The sequence below is a fragment of the Drosophila arizonae genome, chromosome X (assembly GCF_054131065.1).
Source record: "Drosophila arizonae isolate 15081-1271.41 chromosome X, UAZ_ARI_1.0, whole genome shotgun sequence".
Classification (NCBI taxonomy): domain Eukaryota; kingdom Metazoa; phylum Arthropoda; class Insecta; order Diptera; family Drosophilidae; genus Drosophila; species Drosophila arizonae.
The window spans coordinates 34,850,452-34,871,460 of record NC_142927.1 but is presented as its reverse complement, the minus strand read 5'-3'; the positions used below and the strand labels follow the sequence as shown (position 1 = coordinate 34,871,460).

The following is a 21,009-nucleotide window of genomic DNA, read 5'->3' as shown; positions in this document are numbered from 1 at the left end:
TGTGTAGACTAGGAGAGGAACGACGTGAAACGATCGATCGCAGACGGCGGCGGCCACGACAGACGCGGAGCACCCCCCGCGAGCACGATCAGGGCCCCGGCGGGCACACCCCGGCCTTTGTACTCATTAAAGACGCACCCACTCCAACATTTAGTCCTTCGAGCCGGATATCATCCACATCCACGTCAGCATTCCATCGGCCGTCGAGATAAGTACCCCATATTTGCGTAAAATAATATATACATACAAGTCAACGATCGTGACGCCTTGTTATTCAAGTGGCGGCCACGTCCAAGGGTTATACTTATCGTGATTTAGTTTCACAGATTCGGATAAACCAAAAGAAACACAATCTCGGAATAGTTCAATTTAAATCGTTATAATCTCGCAATTAATTGTTAGTATTTGTTAAAAGTATCGTCTCGTCGAGTTCAGCTGCCAGCCACCGACTGCCCTTCGTCAGGCGGTGGCTTCTTTTCCTTTTCGTTTTCCAGGTCGACGTAGACGTCGCAGCAGCAGAGCGGCCAACCAACGACCGCTGCCGCTGCAGAGGCGCCACGTTGGTGGTAGGGGAGAAGAGGAAGTGCTATGCATTGACTGATGTTAACTCCTCCCCCATTAAGTATCTGCGTCCCGCAGATCAGACGGCCTTCTGGTCGACCGGAGTGATGTCGTTTGCCTGTGCAGCACGGGGTTCCGTGTCACCGGTGATTATTGCAGGCGTTGGGCGGTAATAGAACGTCAAGACTCGGACGTTCTCGTGCTTCATTTCTTGTCGCATCAATGGTCGCTACAATTTCATCCAGTATTACTATGTGGATCAGGTTGAAGTGTCCATCCTCTCTCCATCCGCTGCCCTGTCTAAACGTCGCTAAAGGTCCGCCATATTTGAAGACGTGAAGAGATCGCGTTGATATTAGGTATGTTAATTAAGTTAATGGGATGCTGGTGATATGCAATGTGCTAGTAATACAATTTTCTTCTTAACAATTAACAATTTTTACTTAAGTCTATATGGGATTGAAAAAACTAACATACTGTAATTTTTATTAATTTTTGTGTGTTTTCGAGTGAGCGTGATAATACAGATAAGGACACGAAGTCCTCCGCTTGGCATAGCAAAGGCATTTATCAAACTTAAGACATGTGGAAAACTTTTTTGCTATGAAACCCGCATCTTCACTTTTTCACGTGTGATTTATGAAGAACCTTGCCTGATCTCGTCTTTATTGTGACCTTTTTGTCCTGTTCGACTATTTCCTTACTGAATCGCTTCTTGTCTTTACTTTTAATCTGTCTATTCTTTATAAACACCTTGTGTCCGGGGTCTTGTCTTGTCTTAACCGGTGCTGTCCTATTCCTGTTTTTGTTATCATTCGAGATCTGTTGTTTACACTGTAAAAAACTTCAAATATCCTCATGCTCCTTTTGATTTACTTCTAACATCTTTTCAAATCTAAAGTCGTACCACGTTTGAAGAAAATATCCGTGAGTTTCCTCAGTGTAACAGAGTGAATAGAATTATTGTATCTATCGACCGAAATCACGACAAGTTCATCGACCGTGCAGCTCGGATATTCCTGCCTGAGACAACGGTATATTTCCAAAAATGTGGAATGAAACCTTTCAACTTGGCCGTTCACTTCACTCTTTTGTGAAGGTGCGTGGTAGACCTCAATACCCAAAGCTTTGAGACAATTCAAAACCGTCGGGTAGAGTAAACCTCGCTCATTATCGGATACCATTGTCTTTTGCGCAGTGAAGTAATGTAAAGCCTTGATCAATTCCGACACGCGGCCGTGAAAGCCCTAATACGACTAGCCATTTTTAAAAAGTAACAGCTGTCTAGAAGTTGGAGCCTAACCTCTCTTGGGTTTCTATGAGCTCGAGAATTTTCTCGCTCGGACACAGACATTTTTTTGAGTTTTTACTACTTTTGTGAAAAAGCGACAATGAAGACAATAAAACAATGGCAGTAGTTCAATAATATAAGCTACAAGCAAACGGTCTTCCGCAGATGTTAATTAAATATATTTCATATATTTTTTATTTAAATTCCTTTTTATTATTTTTTTTAAATAGCCAAGTATGGAGGACAATGTATCACTTACCCAGAATAAATGTTAGTTGATGTTCTCAATGTGCGTGCGCTAGTGTGCTTATGAGTGTGACTTCTTTAATCCAGAATAAATGTTAATTGGTGTTCTCAATGTGTGTGCGCTATTGTGCGTTTGAGTATGCTGACTTCTTTAATCTGTCGGGGATACAAACTTGAATTAGTAAAATATTAAATAAATGTTGCAATTAAGAGAAAAAGAAATAACTAATGTTTTCATTTTTTCTTTATTTGATTGATCGTATTTATCTTTACACTAACCAGAGAACACATAGACTAGACATCTAGAACAAATTTTTTCACCGACGAAAAAATGCGCTGAGGAGACTACACAACTTCGTATTTGCTCGGCTCAGTCTCTTGAGGCTCAAGCAGTGAAAATTCTTATATGAAGCACGGCTATGCGCTATTTGTCCTACTCTCTCTCTCTCACTCTATCTCTCTCTCTCTATGGCCTCTCAAATAGCAGAAGCGCACAGAAATTGAAAATTGTTCGCGACGATCCCAGCTCTTTCCTTTTGAGTGAAGGGTATACCGAAATCATAAAAGCGTTTGTCACGCTCATGCAAGCAACATGTAAGCGTTTCGATGGTTATTCGTGGGAAGGGTATGAAAGCGTTGATACGCATAAAAAATATGATTTCGCGACGGGCATGCACACACACACTTGTAGTCCCTTGCCACATGTATGAGCATTTGTGACCTGCGTTCGTTACTCTTGCTGCTTGTAGCCATTTTAAAGCCCAGCATTTGCATTTGGTCGGTCTTACGGACTGTCATAACCACTTTAAACAGATGTACTATGTATGAACATACATACATATGTACATAAGTACATTTATATATTATTATTGCTAATCAGGTTATAAATGTGTTTATATCCGTAAATAATTATATATAATTAAAATTATTTTATACACATTTTCAACCGAAAAAATTATCATAAAACACTACTAACTTTATTAAATGCTTTGCAATATATGAAATACACATGACATATTATACTCAAGCTTTACTCATTATTGTCAAAAATTTCTAATTAAGTCATGATGGCCCATTTGATAGTCACCCTACGATTCAAATCATACAAAATTTACAAACTACTAAATCCACTACTAAATTTTTCGGTTGAAAATGTGTGTAAAATAATTTGAATTATATATAATTATTTACGGATATAAACACATTTATAAACATGATTAGCAATAATAATATATAAATGTACTTATGTACATACATATGTATGTTCATACATAGTACATCTGTGTAAAGTGGTTATGACAGTCCGTAAGACCGACCAAATGCAAATGCTGGGCTTTAAAATTGCTACAAGCAGCAAGAGTAACGCACGCAGGTCACAAATGCTCATACATGTGGCAAGGGACTACAAGTGTGTGTGTGCATGACCGTCGCGAGATCATATTCTTTATGCGCCTCAACGCATTCATACCCTTCCCATAAATATATATCGAAACGCTAACATTTTGTTTGCATGAATGTCGCAAACGATTTTAAGATTTCGGTATACTCTTTACTCAAAAGGAAAGAGCTGGGACCGTCGTGAAGAAATTTCAATTTTTGTGCGCTGCTGAGCTTCATGATTTGAGAGCCCACAGAGAGAGAGAGAGAGAGAGAGTTAGAGAGAGAGAGGGAGAGTAAAACAAAAAACGCAAAGCGCATGCATGACCATTTCGTTTGCGTGCTTAGAGCGCACTGATTTCGTCGTACTATCTTTCATTACCCGAGCCAGCCAATACCAAGCCGAGCGAATACGAAGTTGGCCGGGACCTGCTACACAGATTTTGCGGCGTGGAAAAACGTTGATCTACATGTCTAGTCTATGTGTTGTTTGGTCAGTGCAAGTACTCAAACTTCAAAAAATGTTATCTTACAGCTATTTTAATTTTCTATGAAACCATCTATATACTCGATAGTTGTTTCCATCGATGGAGAAATTATCGAGTGGAGCCACCATCGATGGATTTGCAGCCCTACTGACCAGAGAACATATAGACTAGACATGTAGTATTTCAACACCTAAAAATCTGTCTCATAGGGCCTATCAATTTCGTATTTGCTCGGCTCTTCACTTTTTAGGTTCGGGCTACGAAAATATGCGAAAGCACAATCATTCCGCTTCATGCGCTCGACCGAGATGGTCAAATGTTGAATAAAAGATGCCTCAATGCTCAATTTTTGTTCTCTCGCTCTCTGCTCTCTGCTCTCTCAAATATGTATATGTATGTATGCATGTGAGCACAAACAGCAGCTCACCAAAATTGAAATTTCTTCGGGTTAGACTGCCGTTTCTTCCCTTACGTGTGAAGAGTATTCCGAAAATATTTGCGTTTTCGTTATTATTTGTGGGAAGGGTATGAAAGCATTGGTGCGCATAATGAAAATATTTTCGCGATGAGCATGCACACACACACTCTCGCTTGCTACATGTACTATGAGCATTTGTATGCCTGTGTGTGAAGCTCTTGTCCAGCATTTGCATTTGGTCGATCTTGTGAAGTCCTCACATACATATGTATGTATGTATGTATATACATTTGACGCATGGGATGTGCTGCTCACAATTATGGGATATCACTTGTAGAAGCATTTGTATGCGCCTTTACATGTGCGTGTGTGTATATCTTTGTTTGTATGCTTGCGAGATTGACATTGGCGTGTGCCTACCTCAACTTTTAATGGTGTGAACGATTTTGGGTTTTAATTGAAAAGGCGCGCTTATATTTAAATAGCGGACTAACTAAAGTGACAAGTGCACTTCCCATTACTTTTTATACGTTTTTTTTTACTTGCATGCACCTGTATATGTATGTACATATATGAACGGGTGCTAGGGATCGAAAATTGTATCCCATTTTTCCCACTGAGTTTAATCAGGTACTACATTTCTTTAAAAATGCATTCTGATAGGCAAACCCACAGTCATTGAAATAAAATCAGGTGCTTAAAGATAAGCGCGAGGCTGATCATTGACGAAAATACTGAGAAAGAATTGAGTTTCGCGACGCACGCACACAAAAGCACATACACGTAGCAAGGATGTATATGTGTGTGTGCATGCTCGTCGCGAAAATGTATTCTTTCTGTGCACAACAGTACCGTCTCTATCGATGGGTCTCCAGCTCCAGTGTACGATCAGAATTCATCGTAGTTTAAAAATTATTGTAAAACAAATAGAAAATAAATGTTTAGTCTTGTTTTTTTTTCACTTTTATTATTAAAAGGAAAAAATGTAATTGTTTAATTTATCCTAACTAAATTTATTAAATTTTTCCATTTTTCGTTTATTTGCTTAACGAGACCATTTCTTTTTCAATTTTTTCTACGTTAAGTGACAACTTCCTTACTCTTGTCAACTGTCGCCACATCAGAAATTTCCATCATCTAACTTCTAGTAAGCATCCATGTCTGATCGTTCGGGTCGAGCGCAACTGAGTGTATCCGCTTCGCGTTTAATTAAACGCAGTACCTCTGCATCTCCCATTCCGCCCGGGAAACCTCAGACAACAAGCACATTCAAGCGCAGTCCGGTCGTAGCCCGATTAAATCCAAAGCCCGCAAGTTTATTATCCAAATTGTCGCTGTCTGACTTCATCTCGGCTGCGGATAAGCTCATCAGATTTGAGTCCCGCGTCGACTATTCTGAGCAGGTTGGCTCCACCCCGGCAGCACAACTCCAAGTTCTTGAAATCCGAAGGGATAGGGTCAAGGTCCTATGGGAGAAGTCAGAGCTGCAGTATGAAGCGTGTTCCAAAGCGCCTTGCCAGGGGGCTGGTAGTGGCGAAGTTGAAGCCATGGAGGAAAAATTCGACCGCTGCTATACTGTCTATGAGCGGTGTACAGCTCAGTTAACTTGGCAGTTCGATGCCGTTTCAGCATCAAGTGCACCGCCCGCCCCCGTTTCCGCTCCTTCGCCTCTTCTGGAGGCTGTCGCCTTTCCGTTAACACGGAGGTGTTTCAAGGCGACTACTTGCGCTGGCCAACGTTCCGTGTTGACTCCGGTGGAAAAGTTATTCCACTTCAATTCAAAGACAGCAGGTGATGCCTTAATAATACCTGAGTCGCAGAGTATCCTCTCACAAACGACAGCTTTGCATCGGCTTGGGGCTCCTTGTGTGATCGGCTCGAGAAAAAGCGGCTGTTAGTCAACATCCAGCTTCAAATCCTGCTCAACCTCTCCAAAGTCACAGAGGAACCAGGCTCAGCTCTCAGAAAGTTGCATGGCACCATTCATAGGTGCGTCACTACAATCGAGCATGCTTAAATCTCTACGGAGAATTAAGATTGTATCCTTGTGTTCGTGTACACGTCCAAATTGCCAGATCAGACTCGATCTCTCAGGGAACATTCACTGACACAAAAAACAGAAATCCCAGCCTGGCAGGACGTTAGTCACTTTCTTAGCGAGCGTGCTCTTGCTCTCGAGGCTATGGAAGGTGATCGTTCTGCACCAGCAGTTCCAATCTCAGTTCCGAAATGCGCGTACTCTGCCCCTCCCAAACGAGTCAACTCCTTTTCAAATGAGAACCATCTAATCCGATTTTGCCCTCGGTTTCTCCAGCTGTCTATCCATGAACATCAAAGCAAAGAATCTTTGCCTGTACTGCTTCGCTAAGGGTCACCAGTTACGAGAGTGTACCAGTACGCACAACTGTTCCATAGGGACAATACTCCTGCTGCGTCCGCAACAGCTATAGCCCCGATTCGTACGCAAGTTATGTCCAATGTCCAAACGTATCTGGCTGCCAACACGCGAGGTGTCCTCCTCGGCACGGCGGTGATAAACATATGCCATTCCGGAGCAATCTACCCAGCCCGTGCTTTAGTCGACTCAGGATCCGAAGCAAATCCGTGCAGACTCAAGTTTCCAGCTTGAATCAAGCAGTTACAGCTCATGCACAAAAGCTATGTAACTTTGACATTGGTTCTCCTTCGAAGCCGATACTTCGAATCGAAGCTTCTGCTGTCGTCCTTCCGAAACTTGCCGGTAAACTCCCTTCATCTCCAATTCCGCAACTCTTATTGAACCAGCTTCCGAATATTCAGCTTGCTGATCCCAAGCTCTACAAGAGTTCAGAAATTTATGTCCCTATAGGTGCGGATATCCTTCCGACCATTATTCAGGGATGTTACCATCCGAATATTTGTGGGTCTCTTGAAGAGCTGCTCTTCTAGGTCTGAAGACTGTTTTCGGTTGGGTACTGACTGGCCCACTTTCACGAACTTCATCGGAAATGGTCTCCTCCTTCCTCTGGGCTCCTTGTGCTGTCCAACTAACTTCCATGTTGTGTTCTGACGAGCAAGCAATTCAACCTCCAACTCATTCGATCTTCCAGATAAAGACGCCGTCATCAGAAAGCAGCAAGCCACGCGGTACCAATTCCTTCCTGGCAGCGTTTTCTGGGCCTTCCAGAGGAGAAACGGATGCGTGCGGTACTTATACATAAGTACTGTACGAACTGAGCACTCCGGGCAATCCTGCCACAACAAGGGACGTTGCAAACGTGTGGCCAGGATCCCCACACGCTCCTGCATCTCCAGGGACCAGCACGTCATTCCGCCTCGACTCCTAGAGAGGCGGCCACAGCTCCGCTGACGGCCTTGATCCGCACACCAAGAAGTCTCCAGCTTCGAACGCGTCGTCTCAATTTGCAATCCTTGCAAGGTGGTATGTTAATGCCAGATCCCATTAACAAGAATTTCTCCTCCCGCACCATACCATGTTATGCTATTAACAGCATTCTGTTAATAACATAACCCCGCCACCAGTCCCTCTTGGTACCACTAACCAAACAACACATAGACTAGACATGTAGAGCAACGTTTTTCCACACCGCAACATCTGTCTAGCAGGTCCCGGCCAACTTCGTATTCGCTCGGCTTGGTATTGGCTGGCTCGGGTGATGAAAGATAGCACGACGAAATCAGTGCGCTCTAAGCACGCGAACGAAATGGTCATGTATGCGCTTTGCTTTTTTTGTTTTACTCTCCCTCTCTCTCTAACTCTCTCTCTCTGTGGGCTCTCAAATCATGAAGCTCAGCAGCGCTCACTTCACATGACAGACCAACGGCAAATTTTGGGCTTTACAATTTGCACAGGCTGATGATTGACGAAAATACTGAGAAGTTGGCCGGGACCTGCTAGACCGATGTTGCGGCGTGGAAAAACGTTGCTATACATGTCTAGTCTATGTGTTGTTTGGTCAGTGGTGGTACTCAGCGCCCCTCTGAGTACTTCGTCTCCCACCGACTTGTCACTTGCCTCTTCTGCATGCATACATTACACATATTATACAAAAAGACACAGCTATCATCTCAACAATAAAGACTGGAAACTACTCCTCGGCCTTTGTACTCATTAAAGACTGCTTAAAAGAGAATAACTTTATTTTAATTTCTTAGCGTATTAAATAACAAGAATAACTTATTGTGCAAGAAAAAAAAAAAAAAACAATAACTTCATTTTGATAACTTAACCTAGTGGAAACTGACAAAATAAGTCAAAAATAAGTCTATTGATTAATAGGCCATTGGTTTTTATTTATAAAAACCAATGTGTTGACTATAGTTGGCTTTAAGCTCGACCTTAGGACTGAAGCAATAGCCCTGCTTTGCTAAATGTTCTTTCTGATTCGGCAGAACTTGCTGGTATACATAAATATTAGTTTAACATTAATAAGGGCCTTCAATTATATCCCTATAAAATACTCACGCGAATACTGTAAGAACTTTTTATACCCTGAACCCATTGAAAATGGGAAATCAGGGTATAATGGCTTTGCGAAAAGTATGTAACAGGCAGAAGGAATCATCGCAGACCCCATAAAGTATATATATTCTTGATCAGGATGACGAGTTGAGTCGATATAGCCCTGTCCGTCGGTCCGTCCGTCCGTATGAGCAAGAGGATCTCAGAAGATATAAGAGCTAGAGAGCTGAAATTTGGCATGCATACTCGTGTATACCATAGGCAGTACGAGTTTGCTTTATTTTTTCGATAACTTTTTTATCGAGAATAATCGAAAAATCGACTTGGTTTTTTCAGCCTAATTTGAACAATTTTAAACCTGGAGACTTCAAATTTGCGTTGTATATAGAGTTAATGCACACAAATATTTTGTAATTTACAGATTTTGGATACCACACCCCCTTCGCCACCAATTTGTAAAAAACGCATTTCAAGTACTAGAGACTTGTGCTTTGGAATGTACACACATTTTGACCATATGATTACGCTATGAAAGTTTCATTAAGATTGTATGTCTACAAAAGATATTATTGAACAAATAAATTGTCATAATAGTGCTCACATTGCAGCGCAGCCCAAGCGCAGCCACTGTTAGCAGAGCACGTGCTTATAAGTGCATGTGTATGTATGTGTGCATAAAAGAAGTCCAGAATGATTAGAATATCAGCTTGGAGGGTTCAGGATATCTCCTAGTCGAGCAGTCTCGACTGGAGCCTTCTTACTTTTTATACCCTGAACCCATTGAAAATGGGAAATCAGGGTATAATGGTTTTGTTGAAATGTATGTAACAGGCAGAAGGAGGCGTGGCAGACCCCACAAAGTATATATATTCTTGATCAGAGTGACGAGCTGAGTTGATTCGGCCCTGTCCGTCTGTCTGTCTGTCCGTCTGTCCGTCTGTCCGTATGTTTGAACGCGTCGATTTCCGAAGATATAAGAGCTAGAGACTTCAAATTTTTTGTAAAATGTTTGTAATTACAGCGCGGATATCGAGTTTTTTTTTATCGATAAAAAACCTTATCGAAAACCAGTTATAAAATTATATCTTCTACACCTTTATTGCTAGAGTCTCCAAATTTTTCATATATGCTTATATGCAATTTATACAATTTCGGTTTTTGTTAAAATTTACCCCCCCCCCCCCCCCACCTCAAAATTCACCCCCTCACCCTCACTTTTGTAAAACGCGTATTTCAAATACTAGAGACTTGTGCTTTGGCAATTACATGCATATTCATGTTATAATCATAATCTGAAAGTTTCATCATTTAGTTATTAAACAATTAAGTTCTCATAGTAAGCGCACACTGCAGCCCATGCGTGTTTATGCGTGGGTGCTTGTGTGTGTATGTGTTTGTGTATGTGTGTGTGTTTCTTGTGTAAGCTGAAAGACGCGAAAAATTATTGAAATAGCTAGCACTCCAAGGGTTCAGGGGATCTCGTAGTCGAGCAGTCTCGACTAGAGCTTTCTTACTTGTTTAATCTGTTGAAAGCTAAAAAATCACAATTAATAACAAAAAGATTGCAATTTATTGCTATTGTACCTTAAACACCACCACGCTCACAACGACTTGGATAGATCGAAATCGAAAGTTTTCCATCGATCTATCGCACTTCACGAGTTCCATCGATACTATCGATAGAGCCCTCGATGGATTTCCCAGCTCTACAGTACTGACGTGTTTTCGGCAATAAGTTTCAAGTGAGTGAGTGAGTTTCAAGCGCAGTATTTTAGTTTCTTAAAAAGTCAATTTTGGATCGGTTTTCGGCGCGACGGGTAGAAGAGGCACACGTTTTTTAGTGGGAATACGACAGGTAAACGATTGTTGTAAATAAATTGAGCATGAATGAGGAAAATATAACGTGTGTTCATTAGTAGCTAATGAAATGCATGCAAATGCGTGGGCGTGGTCGGCGAGGTTATGTCATGTGGTCGCCTAAGCTCCAACTAATACATCTGCCCTTTCCCATTCTCTCCACTATCGCATGTCCCGTAGCGGTTTTCGGCGCGACGGAAAGAAGAGGCACACGTTTTTTAGTGGGAATACGACAGGTAAACGATTGTTGTAAATAAATTGAGCATGAATGAGGAAAATATAACGTGTGTTCATTAGTAGCTAATGAAATGCATGCAAATGCGTGGGCGTGGTCGGCGAAGTTATACCCGGCCTAAGGAAGTAACTATACAAGTGGCACCCGAGCAGGGACCCTGGGCTGGAGAGAGCGGCATATCCGCCGGCATATCCAAATAAAGGTGCAGGGTAGTAGAGGTGACCGGAGGGCTGTTGGTGGAGGTTACTTTTGAGAAAAATATGAAATAAAAGTCACGCATGTAAGCGTAAATGTAAAATGTAGCGAAAGCTAGGGAAAAATAAGCTCTAGGCGAGACTGCTCGACTACGAGATCCCCTCAATCCGTCGAGCAATAGCTATTTCAATCATATTTCGCGTCTTTTTGCTTACACAAGTCACACGCACACACACATACACACAAACTCACCCACACACATACACACCAAAACGCATACACACACACACACACACACACACACACACACACACACACACACACACACACACACACACACACACACACACACGCGCGCGCATACACGCACACAAGCACTCACGTCTAAACACGCATGGTCTGCAGTATGTGCTTGCTATGAGAAATTAATTGCTTAATAACTTTTCTTGTGAACATACAATCTTCATAAAATTTTTAGATTATGATTATAATATGAATATACATGTATTTACCAAAGTCTCTAGTATTTGAAATACGCCTTTTACAAATGTGAGGGTGTGGGGGTGAATTTCAACAAAAACCGAAATCGTATTAAATGCATATAAGTACACATTTAATTTGAAGACTCTAGCCACTAACCAGAGAACACATAGACCGGACAAGTAGTGTAAAGCGTTTTGCACACTTTTTTTCGGGAGTTATCTCCCAGACCCTTCGTATTTGCTCGGCTCCTTCATTTTGGGTTCGGGCTACGAAAAAATACGAAAGCACAATCATTTCGCTTCATGCGCTCGACCGACATGGTCAAATATTGAACAAAAGATCCCTATGCGCTGAATGTTTCCCTTGCTCTCCCTCTCTCTCACGATGTTCTCTGCTCTCTCAAATATGTATATGTATGTATTAGAGGCCTGCACGAATACGTCTCAAACGCTAAACGAGACACCCGTGTCTTGGTGGTGCTTGGTTTCACACTGTTTCGTTTTGTTCAAATAGTGTAAGCCAAAGCATCGTGGACGAACGAAACAAAACGAGCATTGCTCACATACCGAACAGTTCGGAATGCAGATGCTTGTACAGAAAGGAAGCAATGAACGAAAGAAACGATAAAGCATAATTCAAGTATTGTTTTCGTTTTAGCTATCAGCTAGTGATGCCACGTTAGACTAGACCCTTTCAGACGAAGCACTGCTGGCGGGAATGCATAAAATTTTACAGCTTACTTTAAAAAGTAGTGGATAATGTTCTTTATTCAAATTCCACCACTCTAAAACGTTAAACCCATCTGAGTAAAAAACTTTGAGAGACATGTATGTATGAAGTTCAGAGTTAATACTGTTGAAGGTTTTTCTTAAATGAAACACGGTATATGTAGGCGCAACGCAAAAAGTTTATTTAACACAATATTCAGTAACAAGTACACTTCTTCACGTACCGCGACGATTTGAACTTAACTAACCGAGCCGACACACTGACATTGATCTTACACAATGAACTTACTGAATGAACTTTGGCTCGACTTACAGCACGCTTATATACCTACTTCTACTGCATATCGAATGTTCTGGATGTCTCCTTATGCTTCTATGTTTGCGTCTATTTCATAATCCAGAACATTCAATTTCTTATTCTAGAGACAAATGTGCGATCAGCCGACGACTGTGTTTACCGTTAGGTCAAATGCTTACTTGATGATGAGTTTTTCGAGATCAATCCTCAACACCCTCCCTAAAACTCAACATCTCCTTCATATTGTGACTCATGGGCCTAGAAACCCAAATCGGCAATCACCGCATCCAGTTCATCCTGCAGATTGGTAGCTCTGGAGCGCACCTGTGAATTTGGTCCTGCAAATTATCCACGTTCGCCTGCAGCAGCACATTGCACTTCTTCATTGCTGCAAAGCGACTCTCGTTCTTCTTCACGCGCGGCTCCAAGTTGTTCTTCTTGGCGGAATTGGGAGCATCTTCTGCCTCGGATTCACTGTCCGGTTCTGCTTCGCTCTCCTCTGATTCGGATTCTTCTGACTCCTCCTCGGACTCTTCCTCTTCCTCCTCCTGTTCCTCTTCGGCTGCCTCCTCTTCTTCTTTGTCCTCGGCATCGATCTCGTCCTCGTCCAGCTTCATCGATGCGGCCATCTTTTGCACCTCTTTCTCCAGTTTCTTGAACTTTTTGTTCTCCTCTTTGAGTATAACATGATTCTTCTTCATGGCTTGCTTCAGCGCATCCTTCTCCTTCTTGGCCGCCTCCTCCTTGACCTTCAGTTTGGTTAGCTTGCTGCGTAGCACCTTCACCTCCTTGCCCATTCGTCGCTCGCGTCGCTCAGTCTTCTTCTCCTCCGGCTCATCGGGATCGCTCTCGCTCAACTCCAGCTCCAGTTCGGGTGAGCTGTCGCGTCCGAAAAGTGGATCGCTCGGTCTTCTCGAGCCATCAAATGTGCCGCCCTTATGATTGCTCCCCTTCTCACCGTAATAATCATCGTCCTCGTCCTCGTCGTCGTAAGCAAAGCGAAAACTAATGCGCGGTCTGTTAGTGCTTGGTGTCGTATTTGCCTGCAAAGCAGCTGCCAATTTGCGCTCGAGCAATTGTATCTGTCACTTTTGTTCCTCGATTTCTATTTTCGCCTCGACTAGCAGTTTGCCCGTGTCGTGATAGTTCTTCTCCACCTCCTTCATCATCTCGGACCAGTCGGGCCGTCTGCGTGGTCCTGACTTGAGCTTCTCGAGCGTTTGCTTTTGCGTTTCGCTGAGCACCCGCTTCTCGCCGGGCGCCAATGGCGGTGGGGGCGGTGGTGGAGCCTTTGGCACCAACGAGGGCAGCGGCGGTGGCGCTGGAACGTTACCTACGCCTATCCTCTGGGGCTCCAAAAATTCTTCATAAGTAGAATACCAATCTCGACGCCTTGACATGTGATCAGAAGCTCCTGAGTCGATCACCCACACGTCATCTTCTCTGCCGTCCCTGCTCGCAATCAATCCTTTCCTCGATGATTCACCCAATTCTCCTTGATTATTTTCCGCTTGACTTCCTGCATTTCTCCTTTGGTGACAGGTGTTGCTCTTGTGGCCTTTCTTCTTGCATATATAACACCTGTAGCAGTCCTTCTTCAGATGTCCCATCACGCCGCAGTTATAGCACTTCATAATTTTCTTCTTATTTTCATGTTCTCTTTTATTTTTTCCGTTGTCGGCAACTAACGCTGTTGACTCTTCAGGTACCACTTCTTGTTCTTTTGACCGCATTTCTTCTGTCATTAAACGAGTCGTCAAATTGTTCAATGTTCTTTTGCTGTCTTCGACCGAATCCCACGCACTATGAAAATAGTTAAACTTTTGAGGCAAAGATGACAGGATTCGCGACATTAACATTGTTTCAGGCACAGCACTTCCAAGATTTTTCATCTTGCTCCACAAAACTTCCAACTTTGAAATATTGTAGTCCACACTCTCACTTTCAATCCATTTGAAATCAAAAAATTGTTTCTGAATAGCCGATAAATTTTCTTCTGATTTCATATCATACACTGAGTTCAATTTTATCCACATTTCTCTTGCTGTTTTGCAGCTCACAATCAATTCCATCGGTCTTCTCTCGATAGAATGAATAATTATTTTCCTTGCAGTCTTATCAGCTTTCAAGAACCTTTTCGAGTCTCTCTCGTATGTTGCAGACTCCTGTGTCGGACACGTCAAACTACCTTCACAAACGGCAAGAACATCGTCGTCTTCTTCCAATAGCGTACGAATCATAAAACACCACAAATGCCAATTGTCTTTGTCGCGTAATCGTTCAATTCTCATATTAAATGGCTCCATTTTCATTGTCTTTATTTAGTTACAAATTTGCCACTAATTCACTTTTGTACTTGCACTCGATTTCACACTACATTACACGTTTAGCACTGTCTGGGCCCATAACCTGTTGAAGGTTTTTCTTAAATGAAACACGGTATATGTAGGCGCAACGCAAAAAGTTTATTTAACACAATATTCAGTAACAAGTACACTTCTTCACGTACCGCGACGATTTGAACTTAACTAACCGAGCCGACACACTGACATTGATCTTACACAATGAACTTACTGAATGAACTTTGGCTCGACTTACAGCACGCTTATATACCTACTTCTACTGCATATCGAATGTTCTGGATGTCTCCTTATGCTTCTATGTTTGCGTCTATTTCATAATCCAGAACATTCAATTTCTTATTCTAGAGACAAATGTGCGATCAGCCGACGACTGTGTTTACCGTTAGGTCAAATGCTTACTTGATGATGAGTTTTTCGAGATCAATCCTCAACAAATACATTCAGTTAAATTGTCACTATAAACTGGCATTTCGTCAATATATACTTCTTGCTCCTCTGTCATTTTCAATATTGTTTGGTCAGAGTCACTTCCTAACCAATAGTTTGCCATTAATTCTTTACACTGTTCAACTATTCGTTCCTTTTCAGCGTTACTCAAGCTAACCAATCTGTTTGTGGGGGGAAAGAAAAACAAAGCAATTTTGTGATAGTCCGTAATATAAGGATCCACAACGGTTTGAAGTAGGCTAGTTAAAGAAGATTTTAATTGGCTAGCTAAACCAGTATCGCTTGAGTCAACTTTAGTTTTTCTTTTTAAACAAGTAAGAAAGCTCTAGTCGAGACTGCTCGACTACGAGATCCCCTGAACCCTTGGAGTGTTAGCTATTTCAATCATTTTTCGCGTCTTTCACACGCACGTACGCACACACAGGCATACATACACACACACGCATACAGACACAAACGCATACACACACTTACATACACACACACATACACAAACACATACACACATACACAAACACATACACACACAAGCACCCACGCATAAACACGCATGGGCTGCAGTGTGCGCTTACTATGAGAACTTAATTGTTTAATAACTTTTTTGTGGACGTACGATCTTCATGAAACTTTTAGATCATGATTATAACATGGATATGCATGTAATTGCCAAAGCACAAGTCTCTAGTATTTGAAATACGCTTTTTACAAAAGTGAGGGTGAGGGGGTGAATTTAAGGGTGGGGGGTAAATTTTAACAAAAACCGAAATTGTATAAATTGCATATAAGCACATATAAAAAATTTGGAGACTCTAGCAATAAAGGTGTAGAAGATATAATTTTATAACTGGTTTTCGATAAGGTTTTTTATCGATAAAATAAGATTGGGATGAGTTATCGATTTTTAATGATAAACTCGATATCCGCGCTGTAATTACGAACATTTTACAAAAAATTTTAAGTCTCTAGCTCTTATATCTTCGGAAATCGACGCGTTCAAACATACGGACAGACAGACGGACAGGGCCAAATCAACTCAGCTCGTCACCCTGATCAAGAATATATATACTTTGTGGGGTCTGCCACGCCTCCTTCTGCCTGTTACATACATTTCAACACAACCATTATACCCTGATTTCCCATTTTCAATGGGTTCAGGGTATAAAAATTTATGTATGGTATGACTGAATGTAGTGTCGAATAGTCTTCTCCTTCCAATGTTTTTGAAGTCCTTTCAAAATGTTCTAAAATTTTTACAATAGATTTAACATTGTCAATGTCCAAGCGAAAAATTTCATTTTTCTCTTTTAAAATTGTAGTGATTTTTTCCCAGTTTTGTGATAATGAAAAAAAAAGTGTAATACACTGTATTCCACCTAGTCTGACAAAAACTTTTGAGAGATACATTGAGTTGGGAATTTATCCCAGATTTTTTAAAATATTTTACTATCTTGTTACAATTGAGTAACAGGTCAGATAGTTCTAAAATATCCTTAAATGCTTTCTCCACAACATTATTTAATAGGTGATTTATGCAATGAATGTGACTGCCACTTTTAAATGCGTTAATCATGTTGGAGCCTCTGTCAGTGACTGCTATGGCTTTGTCGTCATCCATTACCAAATTATAATCATTCAAAATTTTTGTGATTTTATTCTTAATGTTTGCGCCTAAAATAATAAACATTATTTCAAAAGAGCTATTGGAATATTAATCAAGCTATTCTACCTGTATTTGATTCATCTCCCATCGACTTCAGTGCTGGCAGGCGGGTGAGCATTGCACCGTCTCTAATATAGTGCACTGTGCACGATATATATGATCTCTTTAGGAACTCGTCCGTCCAGATATCAGATTTGATGCTATAGCCGGATGTTTTCGCTTTAATAACATCTGCTTTTATATTTTGAAACTCTAAATTGTAGAGCTCTGATATATTTCTCGAGATTGTCGACGGGTGGGGAGTAATTTCATCTATATTTACTCCACTACCATATTTTGCTCCAACTTTAGTAAATATTGCAAGTAATTTCATTAACCCATCGTCTTTGATGATATTAAAGGGCCGACAATTTTTGACGGTCCATTCAGTAGCAGCTTCTAAAATAAGCTTTTTGGTTTCTGGATCGACACGTGTTGCAGGGACGTCTGTTTCAGTTAACAAGTTCTTTGCTGCTACACAGCATTTGTGTTTAACTAAATTGGAAGTACAATTAGAGTACTTCAGAATTTTGAGACATTTTTTGCATCCAACATTATTTTTTAATTCTTCTCCATTCTCATCCATTACCATTCCTAGCGTGTTCCAGACTTCACTCCGTCCTCTTTTGTTCTTAAATTTATATATTCCTTCCAGCAATTTGGTCTTGATCGCATCATATTGCTGGATGGTATGTGAGTTTGCCAATATTCCATGCTAATTTGAAAGCAATACATATTTATGTACAGTGGTCCATCAGTAAATAAATATCAACAATTATAATTGTAATTAAATCATACTTACATTTTCGGAATTAGTTTCAAAATTTTCTTCAAAGTTCATTTTAGCACGCACAAAAAAGCGACCCAAACTTAACAACTCACAGAAAGAGATTAAAGGAAAGCAAAAAAAAAAAAAAAAAAACAGTTAACCGAAAGAGATTGAAGGAAAGCAGAAATCAAGGCATTGACAATTTTGAATGTATTTACAGCATACATCGTAATTTCGCACGCATACATACATCCATACATGGCGAAAATTTGTAAATAGTGATGCCAGTTTATGCTATTTACTATAAAATTCGTTATAGCCTATAGCCATAAATCTAGCAATCATAAATCTTTTTAAGTTCATATAGTACTCAATATTGCAGCATATTACTGAGTAGACTATAAAACATTGTGCATTTCAGCAAAAAAGAAAAAATGTTAGTTTCTAAACATATCAGTTAGTTTTTATACCCTGAACCCATTTTCAATGGGAAATCAGGGTATAATGGTTTTGTTGAAATGTATGTAACAGGGAGAAGGAGGCGTGGCAGACCCCACAAAGTATATATATTCTTGATCAGGGTGACGAGCTGAGTTGATTTGGCCCTGTCCGTCTGTCTGTCCGTCTGTCCGTATGTATGAACGCGTCGATTTCAGAAGATATAAGAGCTAGAGACTTCAAATTTTTTTTTCAAATGTCCGTAATTACAGCGCGCATATCAAGTTTATCATTAAAAATCGATAACTCATCCCGATCTTTTTTATCGATAAAAAACCTTATCGAAAACCAGTTATAAAATTATATCTTGTACACCTTTATTGCTAGAGTCTCCAAATTTTTCATATATGCTTACATGCAATTTATACAATTTCGGTTTTTGTTAAAATTAACCCCCTACCTCTAAATTCACCCCCTCACCCTCACTTTTGTAAAAAGCGTATTTCAAATACTAGAGACTTGTGCTTTAGAAATCACATGCATATCTATGTTATAATCATAATCTGAAAGTTTCATGAAGATCGTACGTCCATAAAAAAAGTTATTAAACTATTAAGTTCTCATAGTAAGCGCACACTGCAGCCCATGCGTGTTTATGCGTGGGTGCTTGTGTGTGTATGTGTTTGTGTATGTGTGTGTGTATGTAAGTGTGTGTATGCGTTTGTGTGTGTATGCGTGTGTGTGTGTGTATGTGTGTCTGTATGCGTGTGTGTGTATGTGTGCCTGTGTGTGCGTACGTGCCTGTGTGTGTGTGTGTGCGTGTTTCTTGTGTAAGCTGAAAAACGCGAAAAATTATTGAAATATCTATTGCTCCAAGGGTTAAGGGGATCTCGTAGTCGAGCAGTCTCGACTAGAGCTTTCTTACTTGTTTTTATATTCATTTATTGACAAAATTATAACAAATTGCAAGTTGCGTGGTGGCTAGGATAGTGCGCTATGCTTGCGGGACGGCCGTAAAGCATTGCTTCGTAAGCGCTGTGCGCTACCTTAGCCTGGGACAGCCGTCTTCTCATTCGCTCGACTCTGCGGAGCTCCATCATCACTGTGGCCGCGAAGGTGCTTGTTAGTTCCCAAGCTTCCTCCGATTCCAGCATGGCGTTGACTAAGTTGTCCGCTCTGGTGGAGCGGCCCACTGCCTCTTCCAGACGACGCCTCTCCTCCAGGAACCGTCCACATTCGAAAAGAATGTGGTTGGCGTCTTCCACATGCCCTCGCTCGCACCAGGGGCACTCGTCAGATTCCTCGTGGCCAAAGCGCTTCAAATAGCTCCGAAAGCATCCATGTCCCGAGAGGATCTGCGTAAGGTAGAAGTTTACCTCGCCGTGCTTGTGGTTGACCCATGGTTCAAGCTCCGGGATGAGCTTTTGCGTCCACGGCCCTTTAGCTGAGCTATTCCACTTTCTATGCCATCGTGCAATGCTGTTCGCCCTGATAGCGTTGAGTCGCACAGGCCCGTGCGAATTCCGCTCCACGGCTTCGGCGACCAAATACTCCAGTGGCACCATACCGGCTATGACGAGCGCCGCGTCATCGGAGATAGTCCTGAAAGCGCAGCTGACTCTGAATGCGCTCAGCCTGTAGATCGCGCAAATGCCTCGGCTGTAGCTCGGCGTTGCCATCGCTCTTGCCCATATTGGCGCAGCATAGAGGATGACAGACCTAATGACGCTCATTAGGAGGAGACGTCGTTGCTGTTTAGGTACCCGCGTGTTAAGCATGATTCTCGAGAGAGCTCTACAAGAATCAGCTGCCTTTTTATGCACATATTCTAAGTGCTCGCGGAAAGTTAATCTTGTGTCTATCATGACACCAAGATATCTTATCGCCCTCTTGGACGCAATGGTGACGCTGCCGATCTTTATATTGGCAGTTTCCACTCTTTTGCGACTGCTGACTAGTACAACTTCGGTCTTGTGTGCCGCAAGCTCGAGCCCAGCTCCTGTCAACCAGCTTCGTATGCGATTGATACTTTCGCTGCACATATCCTCTGTATCTTTGAGCTCCTTTCCTATGGCTACGACAGCTACATCATCAGCAAAGCCAATGGTGTGCGCGCCTGCTGGTAGTTCCAAGCGCAGTACGCCGTCGTACATGATGTTCCATAGGAGAGGCCCCAGCACTGAGCCTTGGGGTACTCCAGCTGACACTGTATGAGTTTGGGGACCCTCACTCGTGTTGTATACCAGTGTTCTTCCTCTGAAGTAGCTCTTTATTATCTCTCTTAGATATTTAGGGATATTATATTGTGACAGCGCATTCAGTATCATATCCCAAAATATGCGTGTAAGTATGTATGTATGTATCAGGGGACCTCGTAGTCGAGCAGTCTCGACTAGAGCTTTCTTACTTGTTATAATATAGGTTGCTATTCCAGCATTTATTTTCAATTTTTAGCCAATTCTAGCCTGATTTTTGCTCAGCAACGGCGCTCAAAGCGGAGTAAAAGTACCGTACGATTTTTTTTTGACGTTACTCGCTTTTCGTTTTTTTTCGTTTCGTTTGTCAAGGTTTTTGTTTTACTCTGCTTAAAGCGAAGGAAGTAAAGTAAAACAGAATACTTAGCGACTTCGAGTACCATTCGTTTCGTTTTGCAG

The 21,009-nt window shown here is 41.6% G+C and overlaps 1 long non-coding RNA gene and 2 pseudogenes across 3 annotated transcripts in view; 1 reads left to right on the top strand and 2 right to left on the bottom strand.

Moving 5' to 3' along the window:
• Window positions 1-357: 357 nt before the first annotated feature.
• LOC149268255 (uncharacterized) overlaps window positions 358-21,009 on the bottom strand; it is a 61,931-nt pseudogene continuing 41,279 nt past the window's right edge. Inside the window, exon 3 of the transcript XR_016271280.1 lies at window positions 358-871. The product of XR_016271280.1 is annotated as an uncharacterized LOC149268255 (transcript). The remainder of the gene's footprint in view (window positions 872-21,009) is intronic.
• LOC149268257 (uncharacterized) lies at window positions 10,167-11,645 on the top strand. 2 transcript variants are annotated; one of them, XR_016271013.1, is made up of 3 exons: window positions 10,167-10,698; window positions 10,763-10,936; window positions 11,001-11,645. It is a non-coding gene; the product is annotated as an uncharacterized LOC149268257 (long non-coding RNA). The 2 variants fall into 2 exon arrangements; XR_016271014.1 differs by having other exon boundaries at window positions 10,760-10,936.
• LOC149268256 (uncharacterized) lies at window positions 12,503-15,736 on the bottom strand (annotated as a pseudogene).